Below are 23,539 nucleotides of genomic sequence, written 5' to 3' on the forward strand. Positions count from 1 at the left end.
GTACTAAAATCATATGAAATAGACTTCAAAATAAAAAAAGGTAAAGAAAGATACTGAGAGACACTGTATAATGATAAAAGGAATCATGCACCAAGAAGACATAACACTTATTAATATCTATGATCTCAATTACTGAGCCTTGAAATATGTAAAGCAATTACTAACAGAACTAAAAGGAGAAGCAGATCAAAACACTATCGTACTAGGGGACCTAAATACCCCACTGTCAGATATGGATAGATCATCCAAACAGATAATCAATAAGGAAATAACATCCTTAAATGACACATTAGACCAGCTGGACATAATTGACACATACAGAGCCTTCCATCTCAAAACAACTGCTTATACATTCTTCTCTAGTAAACATGAAACATTCTCAAGAATCGGCCACATACTGGGACACAGAGATAGCCTCAACAAATGTAACAGGCTTGAAATAATACGAACCATATTCTCTAATCATAGTGCTTTGAAACTGGAGATCAACTGCAAAAAGAAAGCAGGAAGAACCACAAATACATGAAGATTAAACAACATGCTACTGAAGAATCACTGGGCCACAGAAGAAATAAAAAGAGAGAGCAAGAGATACATGAAAAAGGAAGCATAACGATAGCACAACATATCAAAACTTTGGGGACACGGCAAAAGCGGTCATAAGAGGAAAGTTCATATCATTACAGGCCTATCTCCAAAAACAAGAATGAGCTCAAATAAACAACCTAAAGCTTCATCTTCAAAAACTAGAAAAGAAAGAACAAATCAAGCCTAAAGTCAGCAGAAGGAAAGAAATAATCAAAATTAGAGCAGAAATAAATAAAATTAAAACAAACAAACAAAAAAACCAATAAAACAAATAAATGCAACAAAGAGCTGGTTCTTTGAGAAGGTTAATAAAATTGACAAACCCCTGGCTAGATTCACTAAAGAAAAAAAGAGAAAGGACACAAATAAACAAAATCAAGAACGAAAGAGGGGAAATTACAACTGATATCGGAGAAACACAAAGGATCATACAAGAATACTATGAAAAAGTATATAACACCAAATTTAATAACCTAGAAGAAATGGACCAGTACTTAGAAAAATACAACCTTCCTAGACTGAATCAAGAGGAACTGGAAAATCTAAATAGACTGATCAGCAGGTTGGAAATTGAAACAATCATCAAAAACCTACCAAAACGTAAAAGTGCAGGACCAGACGGCTTCACCAGTGAATTCTACCAAACATTCAAAGAAGAGTTAATACCTATTCTCCTCAAACTCTTCCAAAAAATCAAAGAGGAGGCAATACTTCCCAACCCACTTTATGAGGCAAATATCGCCTTAATACCAAAATGTGGTAAAGTTAACGCAAAAAAAGAAAACTACAGACCAATATCTCTCATGAACACAGTGGCAAAAATCCTAAATAAGATACTAGTGAACAGTCTCCTTGCTCTGCTCATCTAGCTGTTTTTGCAATTCCTGAAATTGTTGCTATGACTTGTTTTGGAACTCACTGAGTTTTTTTTCCAAAGTACCATCCCAAATTCTCTGTCATTTAAATTGCATATTTCTATGTCTGTAAGCTTATTTTCTGGAGATTTTTTTCTTTCTTTCTGAGATGACTTGTCACTTTGGTTGTTCATGGTGTTTAATGGGCTATTTCTCTGCCTGGACATTAATGGAAATGTATTCTGCTTTTTTTTTTTTTTTTTTCTGAAAGAAGATTTATTATATACTGGTTGCTCTTTAGCCTGGTGCAAAGTGTTTGCTTTTCTTTTGGTTTCTACTAGGTGGTGTCTAAGCCTCTTGGATTCCTGATTTATATAAAGACTTCAAAATGTCTTTTTATTCTTATAGATATTTAATCACGCTCACTACTGTCAGTTTCAGTCCCTGTCAATGTTACATACAGTTTCAATAGCGTTTGCTCCGATTCCCCTGGGGCTCTGCGATGTTCGATCTCGGAGAGTATGGGGGGCAGTTCCTTCTGGATTGGGGTAAGGGACTTGGCTCAGCCTCAGTTTTTCAACCACGGCTGGTAAAATCAACTGTTGTTTTTCTGCTGTCTTGTTTTTCTGCCTTTTGCTCTGATGACGGGGCCCTGCCACTGGCCGCAGGGAGCTAACAGCTTTCTCAGGCAGGGCTGTTCATGGAATTCGCTGCTCTCCTTCTCCTCTCTCTTTCCTCCTACATGTAGCTCCAACAGCTGCTTCTTTATTTCTCCCAGTCCACTGCCCGACACTCAAAATTCTGTGATAGCTCTTCTGTGCAGATCCTGTGCAAATTCTTGTGATAGCTCTTCTGTGCAGATCCTATGCTCAGACATGCTGGTGTGCTGTTTGAGTGTTCTTTGTTGAGTTTTAGATGTTCAGCTTATTGTTGTTTCAAGGGGAGAGATCTGGGTATGGCTTTCACTCCGCCATGTTTCCAAAGATTTCAATTCTCTCTCCTTTAAGTTACATATTTCTATGTCTATAAGCTTATTTTCTGGAGATTTTTCTTTTTCTTTCTGAGATGCTTTGTCACCTTGGTTGTTCATGGTGTTTAATGGACTATTTCTCTGCCTGGGCATTAATGGAAATGTATTCTGCTTTTTTTTTCCCGAAAGAAGATTTATTATATAAAGGTCTCTCCTTAGTCTGCTGTAAAGAAGTCACTCTTCTTTTGGTTTCCAGTAGGTAGTGTCTAAGCCTCTTGGATCCTGCTTTATATAAAGCCTTCAAAATGTCTTTTTATTCTTATAGATATTTAATCATGCTCACTACCATCAGTTCCAGTCCCTGTCAGTGTTAGCAACAATTTCGGTAGCATTTGCTCTGTTTCCCCTGGGGCTCCGCGGTGTTTGGTCTTGGAGGGTATGGGGGTAGGGTCCCTCTAATTTGGGGGTTGGGAGCTGTGGCTTAGCCTCGGTTTTGCAACCACAGCCGGTAAAAATCAACTCTTGATTTTCTGCCAACCAAGTTCTCTGACTTCTGCCCTGATGACTGGGCCCTGCTGTTGTCTACAGGGAGCTCACAGCTTTTCCAGGCAGAACTCTTCAGGGAACTCGCTACATCAAAATTATAGTGTTTATAGGAGCTAATAAAGAACCACATATTACTATATCAGATTCTGGGTTTTAAAAATGCTTTAATAAGTATTACAATATAATTGGGATTTTATGCAATTAGAAGCATTATTTTGAGGAGTCCATAGGGCTCACCAGACTGCCAAAGAGGTCTAAAGAGACACAGGAAAGCTAAGGAACCCCTGGAGAATTCAGGAGAAGCTTCATAGAGGAGACATTTAAATTTATTTTTGAAAGACAAGTAGAGGTTCCTGAGGCGGATGAGCTGGGGAAAATAGGCACTGGTACTCTATTGAGTATCACCGAGGGAAGTGCAGTTTGAGTAGAAAAGCTCACAAGAAACCTTGGAGAACACCAAAATGTAAGGAATAGGCAGAAGAAGAAGGGAGGCCAGAGATGTTTAAGAGCAACTTTTGAGAAGTAGAAATAAAAGCACAAAAGAGTGATGTTTAGAAAATCAAGGGAGGCAAGTTTCAAGGGCAAACTGTGTTAGGATACTTTCAGCTGGGAAAATCCAATTGCTTATAGTAAGCAAAATTATCTTACAAAGTCCAGAGGAAGGGCAGACTCCTATGCGTCAAAAATCTCATCAAAGACTCAGTCTCTTTTCTCGGCTTTCAACAGAGTCTTTGCTCCTTGCCTCCTAGAAAGCCAAGCAGCCTACCAAACCAGAAAAGGGTGGTTTTATTGAGGCCCAAGGAAGGGGCAGTGGGTTAGGATCAGAATATTGGCCCAACTGCAACTCTGCTTTCCTTCTGCAAGAGAGGATTATAGAATGGCAGGAAGACTCAGAAAGACAATGTGTATGAATCTCTTTAAAGTACTCAGTGTCTTGAGCCCCTGTATAACTGTATTATCCTCAAGCTCATTTTCCATATTAATCTTCCCACATGGTTCTGGATGACTTTTGGCTGCTTCCAAAAAGTAAATATTACTCAAAAGAAAAAGACTTACCACCAGTGACATATTTAAATACTTGCTCCGGAGATAATAAAAACATGTAAAAGAAAGAACATTAACTGCTCTTAGAAAGAAAATCTAAGACAAGAAGTCCGACTTTCCTTTTTAAGATCAGAAGTCAGCAATTTGAGGGGACAATGTAGCTGAAGGCAGAGTCTGATCAGGACTCTGACCTCTCTTTCCAAAGACATATCCAAATGACCAACAGAGAGCTTCATGATGAAATGAGATTTAGTTTTCCCTTCTCAGATAAAATCTGTTATTTTGTTCTAAAGCTTTAAAGAACATAAAAATAAGACAAACCAAAATTATTTTATGTTCGCAAATTATGGCACACATGCTAAAGACAGCAGATATGCTGTCTTTTTATTCCCTTGCTTCCCCTTTCCAAGGACCACCACCATCTTCCTCAACAATGGATCCGGCAGGCCACAGACAGTGCCCATGCTGCATAGAATGGTTAGCCAGTGTACTTTTTTCCATGTACAGAAAGGAAAGAGGTTTTCAAAGCTGGCCATCCTGTATATGTTCATTGTGAGACATTCAAACAATATGAAATTGCACAGTGCAAAACTGAAAACAATTTCATGTTGTCACCCCCAGAAGCTACCATTGGTATATGTAGGGATACACACATGTAGTGATAACAGAAAAAAACACAGCTCTAAAGTCAGTTTTTCCAGTGAGAAGCCTGCCCTGGACAGCTTGATTTAGAAGCCTGAGGGAAATCTGAAACAAATGAGTTTTTACTTTTAGTGAATTTACTATTGTCAAGCTCTCCTAGCACCCAGAGAGAAGAAGAGAATGTTCTTGTGTTAATAAACCCATGAGTTGACTTTTTGGTTACACACCTAAACACCTTTTACATGATTTAGTCATAATAATGCTTGTGAAGCAGGGTTTAAGTTAGTTATGTATCACAGTTAATGTGTCATAATTAAAATAATGACAATTCAATAACTATCAATTGTTTTGGATAATTAAGCCAAAAGTTACTGAACATTTCTTCAAGATGCATTGTATTCAAAACCATGAAAACCCTTGTTTGGTTTATGTTATTAAGAGAAACAGCTCATAGTTTTTTTGTGCTCCAGTAGAAGAATTTTTTCCCCTTTTAATAAAGTTCTTTTTGGTCAATTTTTCCTCTGAAATTCAGACATAACATGAGACTTCTTGGTTTGTTGACTTTTCATTCTACAAGTGTCTGCCACCACAGTGATTATTTTGCAGAAACTATTTGGATGATTAAAAAGTTTAGACATCCAAAAATATCCTTATAACTCTCAGTCCTGTTACTTTATGATACAGCTTATCCTCTCAGCCATCGTAACTGGTACTAGAGGAGGGAGGAAATTTTTTAGGCAGTCCCCAAATCATTTCAATTTTGCTTTGAAATCCATAAGATATGGTAGATTTATGGTAGGCACCTCCCCACATTAGGAAGTTTCTCTGTCCTACTGTTTGCCTAGGCTGATCAATTCAGATTCCCTGAAACTCAGCCACTGATAGAAAGTCAGGCTCAAAGGGTAGAAGCAGAGACAGGAAGTCATACAGAAATGGGTCTGGAATTTGGAGTTTGCCTTGTATCATCTCAGAGTGGATAACATATCTAAGAGGATTGAATAGATGTTAAAACAACATCTATGGAGTGAGGGATATATATTACCTTTGCACCAGAAGGCTTATCTCTAGCAGAGCTCTGGTTTCCACATAAAACAGGGGCTCAAACTCTGGTTGACATCCTTTCCTTGGGCATGCCTTCTATTTAGATTCCTGGTACTCTATAGCAGCAGTCCCCAATCTTTCTGGCACCAGGGACTGGTGATCCTGAGAGAATCTAATGTCTGATGATCTGAGGTGGAGCTGAGGCAGTGATTCAAGTGCTGGAGAGCAGCTGCAAATACAGATGAAGCTTCGCTTGCTACCTGCCGCTCACCTCCTGCTGTGTGGCCCAGTTCCTAACAGACCACGGACCAGTATCAGTCTGCGGCCTGGGGATTGGGGACTCTCGCTCTAGAGAGTTTCTGGGTTAAGCCTTGATGCGATGGTTGAGAAGTTCCGTTTAAATTGATGGGAAGGGTTCCCAGGAGAGTAATAATGAGGAGCCACCCTGAGTGGGTGGAGTTATGTGGCTTTATCCTTTCTCCTGTCTCTACCAGAACCTTCTGGTGGATCTTCATGCTTGACCTCTCCAGACCACTGACTTCTTCCCTCCATTCTATCTTGGATTCTATTTGCCTGGGAAGGAGTCTCTACCCGGATGGGTGGACAGCCTTCACTCCAAGCTGCAAAAATGAAAAACTGGATTCAACCTTCGAGAGGCAGTATGATGAAGTAGTTACAAGCAAGTCCTTTAGAATTAAGCTACATGGGCTTTATTCCCAGCTCTGTTACTTAATAACTGCATGACCTGGGGCAACCTCTTTAACTAATCTGTGCCTCAGTTTCCTCATGTGTAACTGAGGGATAATACTTAAGGGGACTATATGACTTATCTTCTAAACCTGGACATTTTTGAAAGTGAAAGTGATGACATTAGTGTAAATCAGGACAATAGGCATATGCTGGGACTGTCTCAGGCAAACCTGAATGCATAGTTACCTTAATAATTATGGTACACATCAGGGTGTTGGGAGGGCCAAATCTGTGGGAAAAATGCCTGGTACATGAAAAGGGCTCTTTAAGTACTTGCTATTATTTGCCCCTAAGACAGTGTCTTTCCCAGTTTTTCCATTTCTATATGTGATCCCACCATTCTCCTAGTTTTCCAGGTTAGAATATCTGGAGGTATTTTTGACTTCTTTATCTTAATGGTTGATCTCTCCTGTCTTTGACTCTCCATATTAATTTGTGCTGTGTTCATTGTGATCTATAACATACCTTCTATTGTGTCCATTTGTGGCATTAGTCACCTCTTCCCCAGCTTGCTCTCTATCTGGGCTTAGCTGGCCCAGGGATGTGTTTTAGGTAAGTCCCTTTCCCCTTTTGAGCCTATTTTCTCATATCTCATGTGGGCCTGATGGTAGGTGCTTGGCTTACACCAGGGACACCACTCCATTACTTGGCTCTAGCTGGGTCTCAGGACTTCATAAGCACCTGATATGGCTTTCTTGGATGCATGATAAACACTTCGCTATGCTTTACAGACTGTAAAGTACTTTGTAAACACAGGGTACTGTTGTCAATTTGAGAGGTCAGTGGAGTCAGTGGTAATATTCCCCCTCCCCAAATTTCACAATAAATTGGATCTCTGAGCAGGAAATGAGGTTGCTTTTGAAGGGTCAAACAAATGACCTCTATACTGTGGCTACGATTCACTCAGGACTTTCTTTAAATATGGTAAAACAGATGGAAAACCCAGGAAACCCTGGTAAGTGAGTTCTGGAAGTAATTTCAAGAGATGGGGAGTGAATGTCATCTACTTGTCCCCAATTTGGATTTGGATAGACCAAGTGGACATAAAGGATTAATCAGATTGGATACTCAAACAAGAAAACCTGAGCATCAGAAGTTGGCCTTGAGGTCTGGGGAAGAGGGTGCACAGGGCATGGCCTCTAGCACCACAGCCCATGGGCAGGTGGCTGAGCCACTGAGGATCACCCAGTTGACTCCTCTCTCAGATCAGCACTCACCCTCCACCTTTCTGACTGTGAGCTGTCTTCCATTACGCTTGTCTTCATGCAGAAAGAGGTGTATTCCACTTTGGCTGACAACAATGTCTTTTTAGCAGCCATTTCATTTGCTAGCTCTGTGATTTACTTGGCCAGTATGATTTGGCTTCTCTGTGTGTGTGCTGGCAAGACCACCGAATGGCAGCTCCAAGGGAGCAAGAACTTTGTTTCGTTTACCACTATGTTCCTAGTACTCGGTAGAAAGTTCACATTCAATACATAGTTGTTAAACGATTTAGTGGATAAATTATTGAACACTTAACTCTAGACCGTTGTGAATTTATCAGGGTAAATGCCAGCCTGTGAAGCCCTTTGGGAGGAGCAGAAATGGTGGCCTTTTTGGTGACACACTCATGCATTGCTGTGTTTTATGATCTTTGACACCAATGACAATAAAAGCCATAGCTAAAATTGTCGACTGCTTGTTCTGTTTCAGGCATGGTGCTTTGGGTGTTGCATGTGTTTCCTTGGTGATTTCTCACACTTTGATGGGAGTAGGCACTGTGACAGCTTGCAATGAGGATTCTGTGTGCCAGGATGTTTAGGAACATACCCAGGGTTTCCTACTATGTGATGGAGTCAGGATTTGGACCCAGGCCTGTCTGAATCCCAGGCAGGCCATATTGCCATCTTGAATTGAACCTGCAGCCTCCTTGTTGGGCTTTTTTGTCTCTGGTACTGCCAGGGAATCCCAGCCTCAAGGGCAGGACCTAGATCCCGTGTGTCCTCATTTTTCCAGGAATCTTGATCATCAACAGACCTATGGCAGATGACACGCTTCATGGATGTACCCTCCCCTCCCTACATTCTTTGCCAGCTGTTATGTATATGTGGCTTGGTCCTACCTTTGCCACAAAGCCTCCCTGATCCCACTTCCTTGCCCATCCACCCTGCCACTATTAGTCTCATTCATGGAAAGATCCACTATCCTCAAGTCGTCTTTTTTTGAGAAATGCAAATTCTCAGACCCTGCCCCAGATTTGCTGAATCAGAACCTCTGGGGGCTGAGGCCCAGAGATGCGTGTGTTAACAAGCCCTCCAGTGGATTTTGATGCCTGCTCAAGTTTGAGAACACTGTTCTATAGAATAAAATTTAGAGCCCCACCTCCCTCTCAGTCTTGCCATTGTAATGTTTATCCACTGCTCTCAACACATACTATAGTCATGAGTCATGACACTTCCTGCTTCTTGCAATTGCACCTTATTCTCACTTTCACATCTTTGCTTTGAATGCTCTTCTTTTATTCTTTGAAACATCGGCCAGTGACATTTTCCCTAGCCCATCCTTCCTCTCCCAGTTCAACTCATACCTCCTCTAAGCCCTAATTTCCTGACTCCCAGCCCTAATTTTCTTCCCTCTCCTGGAGTTTATTACACAAGCCTTGTGCTATGTGTGTTGGATTTCTCTTTAGCTGTTCAGTGCCTTTGGACAGGAATGTTGGATAATCACACTTCTGTTACCTCCTCAGCTCCTAGTTAGGGGTTGGCACTTAGGAGGTCCTTAACAAGCAAATACTAGATTCTAGACTGATTGATGTGCCTCAGTGCACTTACTTAGGGTGTCTGCCCCAACCCATGATTCCTGAGAGGCTGAGTCAGGTAGCTGGTGGTCCATCTAAGAATTATGATGTCATGTCATGTTGGGGAGGAGCAGAGAACATGACCACAGAGAGAGATCCAGTCTGCTGAGAAGGCAATGGAGCAGACATGTAAAGAGAAGCAGAGATGAGGGATGACGCTGTTCTGGAGGCAAAGATGGCCTGAGTAGGTGCCTTACCACTTCCTAGTTTTCATGAGGCCTGAATGGATGTACTTCCAGCACAATAAACCTCTTTTTAAAAAACAAATTTTATTTTAATTGTTCTGCAGAGGTTCCTAATCCTTGAAAATACTGACCCCTGATTAAGATACAAACAATTGTTTTCTTTTGGAGACATGCATTGTTGTGGTTAGGTAGGTGACCATCTTATCTAAATTCCCCACAGTGTCCTTACTGTGGCAGAAGCCCTGGTCAGGGCTACCTCCCCTTGCCTACCTGTGCCCCTTACTGCCAAGCCTTTGGGTGCCACAGGCTCACTTGGCGATGATCATGGTCCCCTCTTCCATAGGGTAGCTGGCATCTTGGATGGCCCTGCTGGTGGAAGTAATGGCTAGCTTCCCCGTCCTATTGAAGTTTCTTTCTTTCTTCCCACCTCATTCCTCCATCTCCCTCCACTCCAGGGATTCTAAGGCTTTGGCACTGAAACATTTGTGGGCTGTTCAAAGATTTTCACTGTGGCAGATGAAATAACCATTGTGGCAGGCAACTCAGCTCTGATAGTTGGGACTGGCAGGACAGCTGACACAGAGTAAAACACATTATTTCATGGTTTATTATTCTGATTCAGGTATGCCAAGTCTGGTCATAATTCTCTACTGGCCCATTTTATTTTATGGGCTGCTGGCCTATCTTTCTTTCTTTCCTTCCTTCCTTCCTTCCTTTCTTTCTTTCTTCATTTCTTTTTCTTTCTCAAAATACAGGAAGCCAAGTGCTTATGACAATTCATTGGTGCATGCAAGTGTGCAGAAACTTCCATAGGAGCGCAGTGGCTTTTGCTATGCAAAGGTCCTGTGGTCAGAAAGCTCAGACAGAATTCTGATTGTCAGGAAAACCTTCTACCAGCCTGTGCTTTCCTGCGGGGAGGGGCTGCCAGGCTTCCTTTCCCCAGCCCCTCTGTTGAGGTTGTATCACTTGTATCAGTTATGGGTTAATCAAAGAAGCAAAATCACTAGATTTTTACTTACAGGGGTTTGACTTTACACAATTAAGAGTAGAAGAAGGTTAAGTAATCTCCGTAAGGCTTCTGTCCTCCTATCTGATGTTGGAGCTTTGAGTCCACAGGCAGACAGTGGTGAAAGGAAGATGGATGTAAAGTGGGGAATGGTCAAGGACAAGATTGAACCCATAAGCACAAACTGGAATTCATGAGGAAGGACTGAAACCTGTTCCAGTTCTTACTGCCTGTGAGCTTGGTGGCGTGATGACCTGCAGAACCTGGGGTCTTTTGGTATGGAGATAAATCTGGCCTAAGAGTTAGAGAAGTTGAAAGAGCCCTGGAAAGACAGAACAGCTGCAGGCCTGGTTGCTGCCTCACCTCAGCAAGAGGAGCCAGCAGCTAGGTGACACTGTGTGTAAGCTGCAAAATGGCCAGTGTTTCCTTTTAACTCACCAAAACTCCCAATAGAGCGTCTGTGGCCCACTCTAACTGGAAACATACAGTGAAGGGAATTCTGGGAAATGTAGTTCCACCTGGCCAAGTTGACACACTATATTTTTATTTATTATTATTATTTATGCTTACAGCACCTGGTCTTCTTAGGTGGTCTCCCATTCAAGTACTAGCCAGGCCCGACCCTGCTTAGCTTCTGAGATCAGACATAGGGCTTGTTCAGGGTGGCATGGCTGTAGATCATGGACCATGGCTCCACTAGGAGTGAACCTAGGACTTTCTGCATGTAAAGCAGACATGCTAACTACTATGCTATGGAACCATGTCGACACACTATAAAGCCACCACATCATCTTTGGCTTTTTTTGCATCTCTCATGGTAACTTTTCTCTCCTTTGATTTGACTGAAGTATCTCACTGGGGTCCAACCACCCGGAGTGTATATTTGGGGTATGGAGGGTTACTGTTTCGAGAAAAGCCTGGATAGAGGAGTGTGCTTGGATAGGCAGCTCAGGGCCAGGATAGCAGGTGAGGGTCTCTCCATCAGATGGAGCTCAGAGAAGAGCCAATGATGCATTCTCTGGATAACTGAGAGGAGCTCCTGGCGGGCTGAGCCTCCTTTCTGTCTCCCACCTCAACCCCTATTATATCTTCTTTACTTCTCTCACTCTATTGCACTCCAGGTAGCTTCAAAAGGTACCATCTACCGGATTCTTTCTGAGATTCAGGGAAAAGTCAGGAGAGAGAGAAAAACTGTTGAATTCCCACATAGTAGGTATAAGAAAGTAGTACAAGAGGTCCTGGAGAGAGAGGTCACAAAGCCTAGAAATGACAGAGCTGAGTGTTTTCCCTGAGAAGGACGTGCTAGCTGTCCAAACCCAGATCTGTCACTAGGATCAATGGCCCTTTGGGACTGCATTACTGGAAGAACAAAAAAGAATCTAAGGACTCTTTCCCTAACCCAAATATACTGGCATGATCGTACACAGGGGTTAAGAAACTTGTAAAAGCTCCTCTCTGAGGTTGTTGAAAGTCATTTAGTGAACAAAAATTTATTAAGTCCTTACTTTATACAAGGCATTGTGCTAAGCACTGGAGTCACAAAGATAAACAAGAGATAATCCTTACCTCTAAAGAACTGGTACTCTAGTGGGGCAGAGTGGCATGTATACCACAAAGTTCAATATAGGGCAAAGTGTCACAAATGCTTTAAGAAGTGTAAACAAACTGCTATGGGAATACAGAAGAGAGAGCAGTAGGGGAATCCAGGAAGGCTTCACAGAAGAGATGGCATGAGCATGGCCTTGAAGAACAAGCGGGATTTTGGCAGGTGGAGATCTAATGTAAATGAACTTCATGCTTAAAGATCAGAACTGAGCAAAGGCAAGGAGCAGAATTAAAGGTCATATCTGGCCTATGAGATATAGACATAGGTTCACTGGGAAAGAAGGCTGGAAAAGTAGGTTGGGACCAAACTGTGGCCTCTTGAATACAATATTTAGGAATTTAGGTTTTATTCTACAGATAATATACATAATCTTAGAGGAAAATATTTTTGTTTGTGAGGATGCCAAAACTGTTAGTGGGAGTTAAATCCAGTTTGGCAATATGCATCCAAAGATTTAAGAACATGTATACCTTTTGACCCAGTAATTACACTACATGGAAGTAAGGAAGCAGCAAAGCATAGTATTTAAGGTTGTGACTGCTGGTGTCAGGAGATAGACCTGTGTTCAAATTCCAGTTCCAAAATTTTCTAGCCAAGTGATCTGGAACAAGATGTATAAATCTCTCTAAGCCTCAGATTCCCCATCTATAACATGACTAGAACAAGAATATTTCATAGGGTAGTGAACATTAACTGTGACAAATGTGCATTAGTATGCCTGGCACATAGATAGTGATCAGTACATGGTAGTTTTGAAAAGGAAGGAAATTTGTCTCAAAAACATAAGGTTGAGACAAAGACTTTGCAAAAAGATATTCATCAAAATATTAGTTATATTGTGCTTGCTTTGGGAGCAAATACACTAAAATTGGAATGATATAAAGAAGATTAGCATGGCCCCTGTGCAAGGATGACATGCAAATTTGTGAAGCATTCCACATTTTTCTAAAAAATATGCTGTTAAACAATGAATGAATTAATGAGATCAAGGAAGAAATCAAAAGATACCTAGAGACAAATAAAAATGAAAACACAAAGACTCAAACACTATGGGACACAGCGAAAGCAGTCCTAAGAGGGAAATTCATAGCAATGCAAGCCTACCTCAAGAAATAAGAAAAAGCTCAAATAAACAATCTAACCTTACACTTAAAAGAATTAGAAAATGAACAGCAAACAAAGCCCAAAGCGAATAGAAGGAAGGAAATAATAAAGATCAGAGTGGAAATAAATGAAATAGAGTCTAGAAAACAATACAAAAGATTAATGAAACCAAGAGCTGGTTCTTTGAAAGGATAAACAAAATTGACAAACCCTTACCCAGACTCATCAAGGAAAAAAAGAGAGAAGACTTAAATAAATAAAATCAGAACTGAAAGAGAATAAATAACTACAGACTCCACAGAAATGCAAAGGTTCAAGAGAAAATACTACAAGCAATTATATACCAACAAATTGGACAATTTGGAAGAAATGGACAAATTCCTAGAAATCTCCCAAGACTGAGTGAAGAAGAAACAGAAAATCTGAACTGGCCGATTACCACCAATGAAATCGAATGAGTAATCAAAAATCTCACCCCTCCTCCTCCCCCCAAAAGTCCCAGACCAGATGGCTTCATAGGTGAATTTTACAAAACATTCAAAGAAGAAATAACACCTATTCTTCTTAAATTATTCCAAAAAATTCAAGAAGAAAGAAGGTTCCCTTACTCCTTTTATAAGGCCACCATTACCTTGATTCCAAAACCAGACAAAGACATTACAAAAAAATAAAACTCTGGGCTTGTATCTCTTATGAACATTGATGCAAAAATCCTCAACAAAATATTCGAAAACCGAATTCAGCAATACACTAAAAATATCATACACCATGATCAAGTCGGATTTATTTCTGGGATGCAAGGTTGGTACAATATCCACAAATCGATTAATGTGATACACCACATTAACAAATTGAAATATGAAAAACATATGATCAAATCCATAGATGCAGAAAAAGCATTCGTCAAAATCCAGCATCCATTTATGATAAAAATTCTCAGCAAAGTGGGAATAGAGGGAACATACCTCAACATAATAAAGGCCATATATGACAAACCTACAGCTAACATCATACTCAATGCAGAAAGGCTAAGCATTTTCCTTAAGATCAGGAACAAGACAAGGATGCCCACTTTCACCACTCCTCTTCAACATTGTATTGGAAATCTTAGGCACAGCAATAAGACAAGAAAGAGAAATAAAAGGCATCCGAATTGGAAAGGAAGAAGGAAGACTCTCATTATTTGCCAATGAAATAATACTGTATAGAGAGAACCCTAAAGATTCTACAAAAACCAACCAACCAAACAAGCAAAAAAGCAAACTGTTAGAACTGACAAAAGAATTCAGGAAAGTAGCAGGATACGAAATTAATATTCAGAAGTCAGTGGCATTTTTATACACTAATGATGAACTTCCGGAAAAGGAAATTAAGAAAACAATCTCATTTACGATTGCATCACAAACAATAAAATACCTGGGAATTGAATTAACCAAGGAGTAAAACACCTATTCTTGGAAAAATGTAAGTCATTAAAAAAAGAAACTGAAGAAGATACAAATAATGGAAGCATATACCATGCTCATGGGTAGGAAGAATCAACATCATTAAAATGACCATACTACCCAAAGCAATCTATGGATTCAATGCAATCCTTATCAAAATACCAATGACATTTTTCAGAGAGCTAGAACAAGTTATTCTAAAATTTATATGGAACCATAAAAGACCCCAAAGAGCCAGGGCAATCTTGAGAAAGAAGAGCAAAGTTGGTAGTATCAAACTACATGATATGAAATTATACTACAAGGCTACAACAATCAAACCAGAACGATACTGGCATAAAAACAGATACATTGATCAATGGAACAGAATGTAGAGTCCAGAAATAAGTCCACGCCTATACGCTCACTTAATGTATGACAAGGGAAGCAAGAATATACAAAGAGGTAAAGACAGTCTCTTCAATAAATGGTGCTGAAAAAATTGGACAGATACATGCAAAAAAAAAAAAGAAGCTGGACCACCTTCTTATACCATATGCAGGAATAGATTCAAAATGGATTAAAGACTTAAATGTAACACCTGAAACCATAAAACTTCTAGGAGAAAACATAGGCAGTAATCTTTTCTGATCTATCTTCTCAGGCAAGGGAAATGAAAGAAAAAATAAACTAAAAGTACTACATACATCAAACTAAAAGTTTTTGTACAGCAAAGGAAACCACCAACAAAACAAAAAGACAACTGACTGACTGGGAGAAGATATTTGCTTGTGATACATCTGATAAGAGGTTAATATCCAAAAGAACTCAGAGAACTCAACAACAAAAAAAATTAAAAATGGATATACCTTTTGACTTAGCAATTGCACTTCTGGATATTTATCCAAAGAAAACTGAAATGATAATTCGTAAAGACATTATGCACCCCAATATTCATGGCAGCACAATGTACAACAATCCAATTTAAAATGGGCAGAAGACTTGAACAGATATTTCTCCAAAGAGAAATTATAGATGACCGATAGACATATGAAAAGATGCTCAAGGTCACTAATCATCAGAGAAATGCAAATTAAAACCACAATGAGATATCACCTCACACCTGTCAGAATGGCTGCCATCAATAAATCAAAGAACAACAAGTGTTGGCGAGGATGTGGAGTAAAGGGAACTCTCATATACTGTTGGTGAGATTGCAAATTGGTACAGCCACTATGGAAAACAGTATTGAGGTTTGTCAAAAAATTAAAAATGGATATACCTTTTGACTTAGCAATTGCACTTCTGGATATTTATCCAAAGAAAACCAAAATGATAATTCGTAAAGACATATGCACCCCAATATTCATGGCAGCACAATGTACAATAGCCGAGATATGGAAGCAACCTAAATGTCCATCAACAGACGATTGGATAAAGAAGTTATGGTTTATATATACAATGGAATATTACTCAGCCACTAAAAAAATGAAATTGTACCATTTGCAACAATATGGATAGACCTAGAGGTTATTATGCTGAATGAGATAAGTCAGACAAAGAAAGATAAATACCATATGATTTCCCTTATATGCGAATCTAAAGAACAAAAAGAACAAACTAATCAAAAACAGACTGACAAATATAGAGGACAATCTGAGAATGGCCAGAGGGAAGGGTGATTGGTGGACTGGGAGCAAGAGGTTAAGGGTTAAAAAAATACGAATTAGTAGTTGATAAGTGGTCACGGGGATGGGGAGCACGGGATAGAAAATGCAGTCAGTATTAATGTAATGGCTAGGTGGAGAGCCAGAGGAGAGAAAGAGCAATTAGGGGGATCATTTTATAAAGTATATAAATGTCTAACCAATGTACTGTATACTTGAAACTAATAAAATAAAATTTAAAAAATATGTTAGTTATGTTAACAAAGAATCAAATGATATAAACATTCAAAGATAGTAAATCAAATTATGGTATATCAATGTGATGAAATGGTGCTTATAAAGAGTTTTAATGATATGGGGGATACTATGTGATATAATATTAAGCCAGAGATGAATATGCAACATTATTAAATATACGACTTATTTTTACTCAACTTAAATATGACTAGAAGAAAGACTAGAAGGAAAAACACTAATGTGTTAACCATTTGACCCAGAAATGCCACAGAAGTGGAGAGTTGTGATTTTTTTCCCTACTTCTTTATAGGTTAAATTTTTTTAATTAAAGTATACTTTGCTAACAATATTATATGAGTTTCAAGAGTACAACATAGTGTTTTGACATTTACATATCTCACGATGTGATCACCACAATAGGTCTAGTAACCATTTGTCACTATGCAAAGTTATTATGATATTATTGACTATATTCCCTGTGCTATACACCAATCCTTGTGGCTTATTATTTTTTTACAATTGAAAGTTTGTACCTATTATTCCCCTTCACCTGTTTCACCTATTCCTCTACCTACCTCCCCTTGAACCAGTTTGTTCTCTGTATTTATGAGTCTGTCTCTGCTTTGTTTTGTTTGTTCAGTCCCTACTTCCTGAAGAAGAGATCATTCTGGGATTTCTAGTTCTGGCTATTACAGAATAACTATCATGAGACTTACCCCTCTGCTGTCAACAGCTCTAAAAACTGGATGAACTTTCTAAAACAACTGTTTCTGGGCATTGGACCATGACCAACATAGGGCAATGATCCTTGTGAGAAAAGATTCATTAGAGGTGGGCCCCATATTCACACTATCTTTTTTTCTGAGGGAATTTTTCAAACTACAGTACAAGGTCTTGCTGGGTAGAGGAAACAGCGATCAGGATTTGGGGCTGTCAGAGTAGCTGGGATTTGGGAGGCGGGGTCCTATAAAGGAGAAAGCCACAGAGAAGGAGCCTGCAAAATATCCATAAAAGTGCCCCCCTCACCCCCACCCAGGTCTTTGGCCAACTCCTAAGCTACATAGGAGCAGAATGGGACTCTAGAGGCCTAGCAGAGAAGTACATTAGGAGGCTGTACTGCTGAGCACAAATTTCAGAGGCTATATAGTTCTGGCAAGATGAAGGTTGAAGTTTGGGCTAGATATCTTGGTGAGTACCCTGGGCTTTCAGTTGAACCTCAGAAAGTCCACATTCTAGTCGTAAAGATTATGCCCTACAAGCAAAGCCCATGTCCTAGGAATAAGAGCAAAATCGACAGAGACCTGCAGTCACAAAGTCTAAAACTCAGCCTCAACAGGATTAAGGCAGCGGTTCTCACCTTGGAGCAATTTTGGTCCCCATGGGACATTTAACAACATCTGGAAACAGTTTGGGTTGTCATATTGGAGGTGTGACACTACTGGCATCTAGTGGGTGGGGCCAGGTATGTTTGCTAAACATCTTACAAAACACAGGATAGATCCCACCCCCACCTCCCAACAAAGAATGAGCTAGCCCAAAATGTCAATAGTTCTGAGATTGAGAAACTCTGGCTTTCGGTTATCTGTAGCAATTTAATTGGCTATTAGAACAAAACTCAACAATCTTTAGAGGAAGATAACATAATTCAGAACTTCTACAAAGTATTATTCTTAAAATCCAACATAAAATAAAAATCCACCAAAAATTACAAAGAAGCAAGGGAAACTAATTGATAATCCAGAAAAAAGAAAACAACAGAAGCAAAACCAGAGATATTAAAGTTAGCGAATAAGGAATTTAAAGTACCTATGATTAAGATTTTTTTGTGTGATTGCTATTTTTTATGATTGAGATTTTAAGACAATAGAGAAAAAGACAGATAAAATTAATGAATGGAGAATTTCTACAAAGATTTAGAATCTATAAAAAAAGTCAAATAGACATTCTAGAAATACAAAATATAATACTTGAAATAAAAAATTTATTTACTGGATTCGATGGCAAACTTGAAACAGCAGAACATAAGATTAGTGAGCTATATATGAGTAAGTAAGAGAGTACCTTTATGACAATGGGATAGTCAGGACGCTAAAAGCATTAATCTTAAAATAAAACAAGTAATAAATTGAACTTCATTTAAAATAAGACTTTCAGTTCATCAAAAGATAACATTAAGAGCATAAAAAGGCAAACTATGGACTGGGAGAAGATATTTGTAAGTATTATTTCCAACAAAGAACTCATATCTAGAATATAAATATAACTTTTACAATTCAATAAGACAGACGACCCAATAAAAATGGACAAAGAACTTAAGACAACACTTTACGAAAGATGAAATCAAAGCAGCCAATAAATATACAAAAACGGTCTAGTTACGAGAAAAATATGAATTTAAACTACACAATGAGATACTGCTAGACATCCAACAAGATGACTAAAATGAGACACTAACAGTGTCAAGTGTTGATGAAGATGTGGAACAATGGAACTTTCTCTTTCATTGCTTTTAGGAGGAAATCAGTAAAACCACTTTGGAAAACTGCTTGACAGTCTCTACTAACTCTGTCCATATGTACATGCTAGGACCCAACAGTCTCACTTCTGTATGCTTATATTTGCCAACTGACATGTATAAGAATGTTTGCAGCAGATTTAATTCACAATAGCCCAAACTAGATACAACACAAATGATCGCCAACAGTAAAATGAATAAATTGTGATATCACACAGTGAAATATTATACTGCAATGAAAAAACAAGCTACTGATTCATGCAACAACATGGATAAATAGCATGACAACATGCTGAGTACATACCATGTGATTCATTTAAATGAAGTTAAAAAATAAGCAAAACTAATTCATGGTGCTTTAGGTCAGAAAAATTGTTACCATTGGGAGAGAGTAGAGTGATCAACTGTTCCAGGCCAGAGTGATCAACTGTTCTCAGCCAAGGACTGAGGGGTTTCCTAGGATGTGGGACTTTCAGTGATAAAACCAGGATAGGCTCAAGAAATCAAATGGTTGATCACCTTAGGAGGAGGTCTTTTTAGAGAGGGAACATGAAAGACCTTTCTGAGGGGTTGGAAATGTTCAGTATCTTGAGGAGGATGGTGGGTTCATGAATAAACACATGTGTAAAAATTTATCTAGCAGTACACTTAAGATTTGCACATTTAAGTATGCAACTTAAACTTTGATTTAAAAACTTTAAAAATAGCTATATTTTACAAAGTATAGAGGAAAAAAGAAATGAAAGACCTTTTGAGTAGGGCCATGGATAGGATTGGTGTATAAAAAAATGAAGACCCAATTTTCATTCTTAATATTTGCTTGTCTTCTTTGCCACATGTTGGGCCTTTGATCCGAAGAGAGTAGACAAAAAGTGGTGAACAGGAATGCAAAGGCAGAATGTGTAAAGGAAGCCTTCATTGTTTTGAATGAGCTTTCTCACCTGGAATGTTCAGAGACTTCCCTTGCAAACAATATTGCAGAATCAAGTGCAGTGCATGGAGAGAACAAAAAAGGCAGGGAAATCCATTTCTGATATTCGAAGGAGCAAGAGGGTAGAATTCACAAATTAGTGATTAGCAGACTGATCCTGTCTCATAGGAAATATTCCAAGACAGGTTATTAATAGGATGATTTGCGCACCTCTAGAAGAGAAAGTGATGATCCTAAGGAGTTACTGATGATTCATTTAATTCATTTTAGACAAACAACTTTTTTCCACCTATTTGATTTTTAATCAGAGAAATGCAATTAACTTAGAATATATAGACTTTAGCGAGGCATTCAACAGTACAGAAGTCCCCCCTTTATCCTCGGTTTCACTCAGTTTTAGTCTAAAAATATTAAATTCAGTCTAAAAATATTAAATAAAAAATTCCAGAAATAAACAATTCATAAGTTTTAAATTGTACACTATTCTGAGTAGTGTGATGAAATCTCATGTCATCCTGCTCTATCTCACCCAGGATGTGAATCATCCCTTTGTCCAGCACATCCATGCTGTATATACTCCATGCCCATTAGTCACGTAGCCATCTCGGTTATCAAATCAGTGAGAGAGAGAGACGAGGGGGGGCAGGCTATATTATTTATATTACTTTTATTACAGAATATTGTTAAAATTGTTTTATTTTATTATTAGGTATTTCTGTTAATCTTATCATGCCTAATTTATAAATTAAACTTTATCATAGGTATGTATGTATAGGAAAAAACCTAGGATACATAGGGTTCAGTACTATCCACAGTTTCAGGCATCTAGTGGGGGTCTTGAAACATATCCTCCATGGATAAGAGGGGACTACTACAATTTGCATAATAACCCTATAAAGGAGATAGGGAAGTAAGATTTTGGCTGCCTAGAAAATTAAGATGATTAGTAATTTGTTAACTGAGTTTACCTAACAATTAATGAATTAATGACCATTGAGTAAGAAAGCTTTCTCTTTGGCCTTGTTCTGTTTAACTTTTTAAAAAATGGCTAGGACCTAGATAAAAGTTGTGTTCATTAAAACTGAAGATGATGTGTAATTGGGGTGATAGGGACTAGGATAAGTAACAGAATTAAGTTGACAGACTAGAATAAGAGATTTAATCTAAGACAAAAGATCGTATTTAATGGGATAAATAAAAGGCTCTGCTCTTGAAAACTAAAATCTAGGTGCAGAAGGGGACTTAGTTGACCCAATGTTTAACATGCGACAATATGAGGGTAATGACCAAGATGAGAAAGCGAACTGGGGATGTTTAGACTGAGGAGCCAGGATTTAGGAGGTAAATGTATGGGAGGGGGGAATGTCACATGTAACTCCAAGGGGTAGAAATAATTTAATAATTTAAATGAGTGAAAGCTACAAGAAGATAGATTTGAGATAAACTTTCTAATGATCTGTTTTGTTCAAAGAAAGAATAGGCTGTTTCTAAAGATAGTGAGTTTCCTGTTATTGTATGGTAGGACAAAAGATGAAAATATTTTGAGAGTTTGAATTGGTGAGTTTTCAAGTTTCTTTCAACTCCAAGAGCTAATGACATATGTATGCTTCACTGGGCAGAACTCTATTTTGATATTTAACAAATTGATATATTGCTCTGTGATCTGCTGTCTTATAGATAAACTAGAGATAAACTTACTTAATCCACCAAAAATGTTTCTTACTTAATCTACCAAAAAGATTTACAAATTAAGTCTTTCATAGAATTCTTGGTGATCCTTAGAGAGTAGGGTTAACAAAACTGAAAACTTTTTATTGTTTTAAGTTGCCCTGAGTTAGGACCAGGTTGACATACAATTCTCCATTTTTATATCTTTTTGTATTATTCCTCCACACTAATGACAAAACTTGTATTGACAGTTGCCTAACACAACACCAGATTGATTTCCAATTTTCTTCTAAGCAGTGATTTGGCAAAGGTTAAATTATAGATTGGGGATACATAGAGTTTTCATCATTGTTATTTTCTTGATATGAATACAATTTCAGTTATTTGCTCTGTGATTCAAAAGATAATGTTTTTAGATTCCAGATTTGGTGGGTTTTTGTTTTTATTTTTTATTTTTTTATTATCATTAATGTCTGATGCTATTGTCTTTTAATTAGAGAAAATGGTCTTTGGTGTTTCTACTTTTTAAAATTTATTGAGAGGTTTTGTAGTTTAATAAACAGTTTTTAGAACATAACCAATATATCGATTAGTTCTATCATTAATTTTTAAGTGAATGTCTTTATAGATATATATTATATACTATATAGTTTAACCCGTTTACTTCATATTATGTAGACATATGTAGAGGCACAGCCAAGCCCCAGGTCTATGAGCCTATGATACATTGAAGGCCTGGAAACTAATAGGTTAGTCTCTGTCCCATTCCAAATAATCCCTTTGCCACAAATGCTGAGGTGACAAAGTCTCAGTGGCTTTGACCCTAAACAAATGTTATGATTCAAAGTCTTAGTTATTTAAACTCTTAACAATTTCATGATTGGAAATGGGCTGTGGGGGGCTGGCTTCCATACCATAATCTGTCTCCAGTAGGCACCTAAAACTCCCATGGACAATAAACGAAGCACCGTGACTACTTCCCAAAGGTCACGGGAGCAAGATCTCATTATTTTATGGTCACAATGTATCTTTGAAGGAGCTCAGCCTTTCAAAGACTGTTCAGCCAGAGGGTGTGTACTAATGTTCTGGGAATATTAGCCTATGTGAGAGGGACAAAGTACTCTACTTGCTTAAATTTCCTTTTCCATTAATAATCATTTCATCTCGACTCTCATCTAGATCAGTATGAAAATGATACAGCCACCGGTAAGCTGTTTTTCTTTTTCAGCATCAATATAGCCATGTTATTTTTAAAGAATGAATACAACTTTCAGTCCTTGATTTGGTAGCCTGTGAGAGATTAAATATTTATAGCCTGAAAATTATCCATGACTCTAATATAAAATTCCCATCGTCATGTGAACACTTTATTATAACCTGTCCTGTATCAGAATGAGTCGAATATGGCCTGTATCCTTCATTGGGGTGTCATTTCCCAGCATTCAGAACCCTTATCTTGATGCCCTTATACCTTCCTAGGGTGTAGTATAGGTCCTGTTAATACCTCTTACATATTTTTGAATTAAATTTAAGCAAAAGTGAACTTTATTTATTTAGTATTTACCTCTAAACCCATATTATGATTAAATTGTTAACGTGCATTTTAGTTAATTTGCTTATTCCCCATATTCTATGTATTTAAATAATCGAGATGGAAGAAGTAAAATTGCCTTGTTTAAACAAAGCTGCCTGAACACTTTAGACTACCGTCTAGTGGGAGAAAAGACTCCACGGTCATCAAGTCTGTTCCCACTTGAGGGTTTGTGTTTAGAACAATGTCAGAAGGACTGGTAGTTGAGGGAATGGGAGGGGGGCACAATGAAGGATATGTGTTTCACTCTAATTAGCTATGTGCCGCTGAGGGTAGTTGCTTCTCTGCACTTGGCATAATAGTGGAGGAAGCCTTATTTGTGATTTTTAAAACA

The 23,539-nt window shown here is 38.4% G+C and overlaps 1 protein-coding gene and 1 non-coding gene across 2 annotated transcripts in view; one reads left to right on the forward strand and one right to left on the reverse strand.

The window, feature by feature from the left end:
• The window catches only part of DIPK2B (divergent protein kinase domain 2B), a 48,425-nt gene that overhangs the window by 12,087 nt on the left and 12,799 nt on the right, over nucleotides 1-23,539 (reverse strand).
• LOC120593708 (U6 spliceosomal RNA) lies at nucleotides 12,911-13,013 on the forward strand. The gene has a single exon (XR_005650417.1). It is a non-coding gene; the product is annotated as a U6 spliceosomal RNA (small nuclear RNA).

Source organism: Pteropus medius, unplaced genomic scaffold, assembly GCF_902729225.1.
Source record: "Pteropus medius unplaced genomic scaffold, Ma_sr-lr_union100, whole genome shotgun sequence".
In the NCBI taxonomy this organism is placed as follows: Eukaryota; Metazoa; Chordata; class Mammalia; order Chiroptera; family Pteropodidae; genus Pteropus; species Pteropus medius.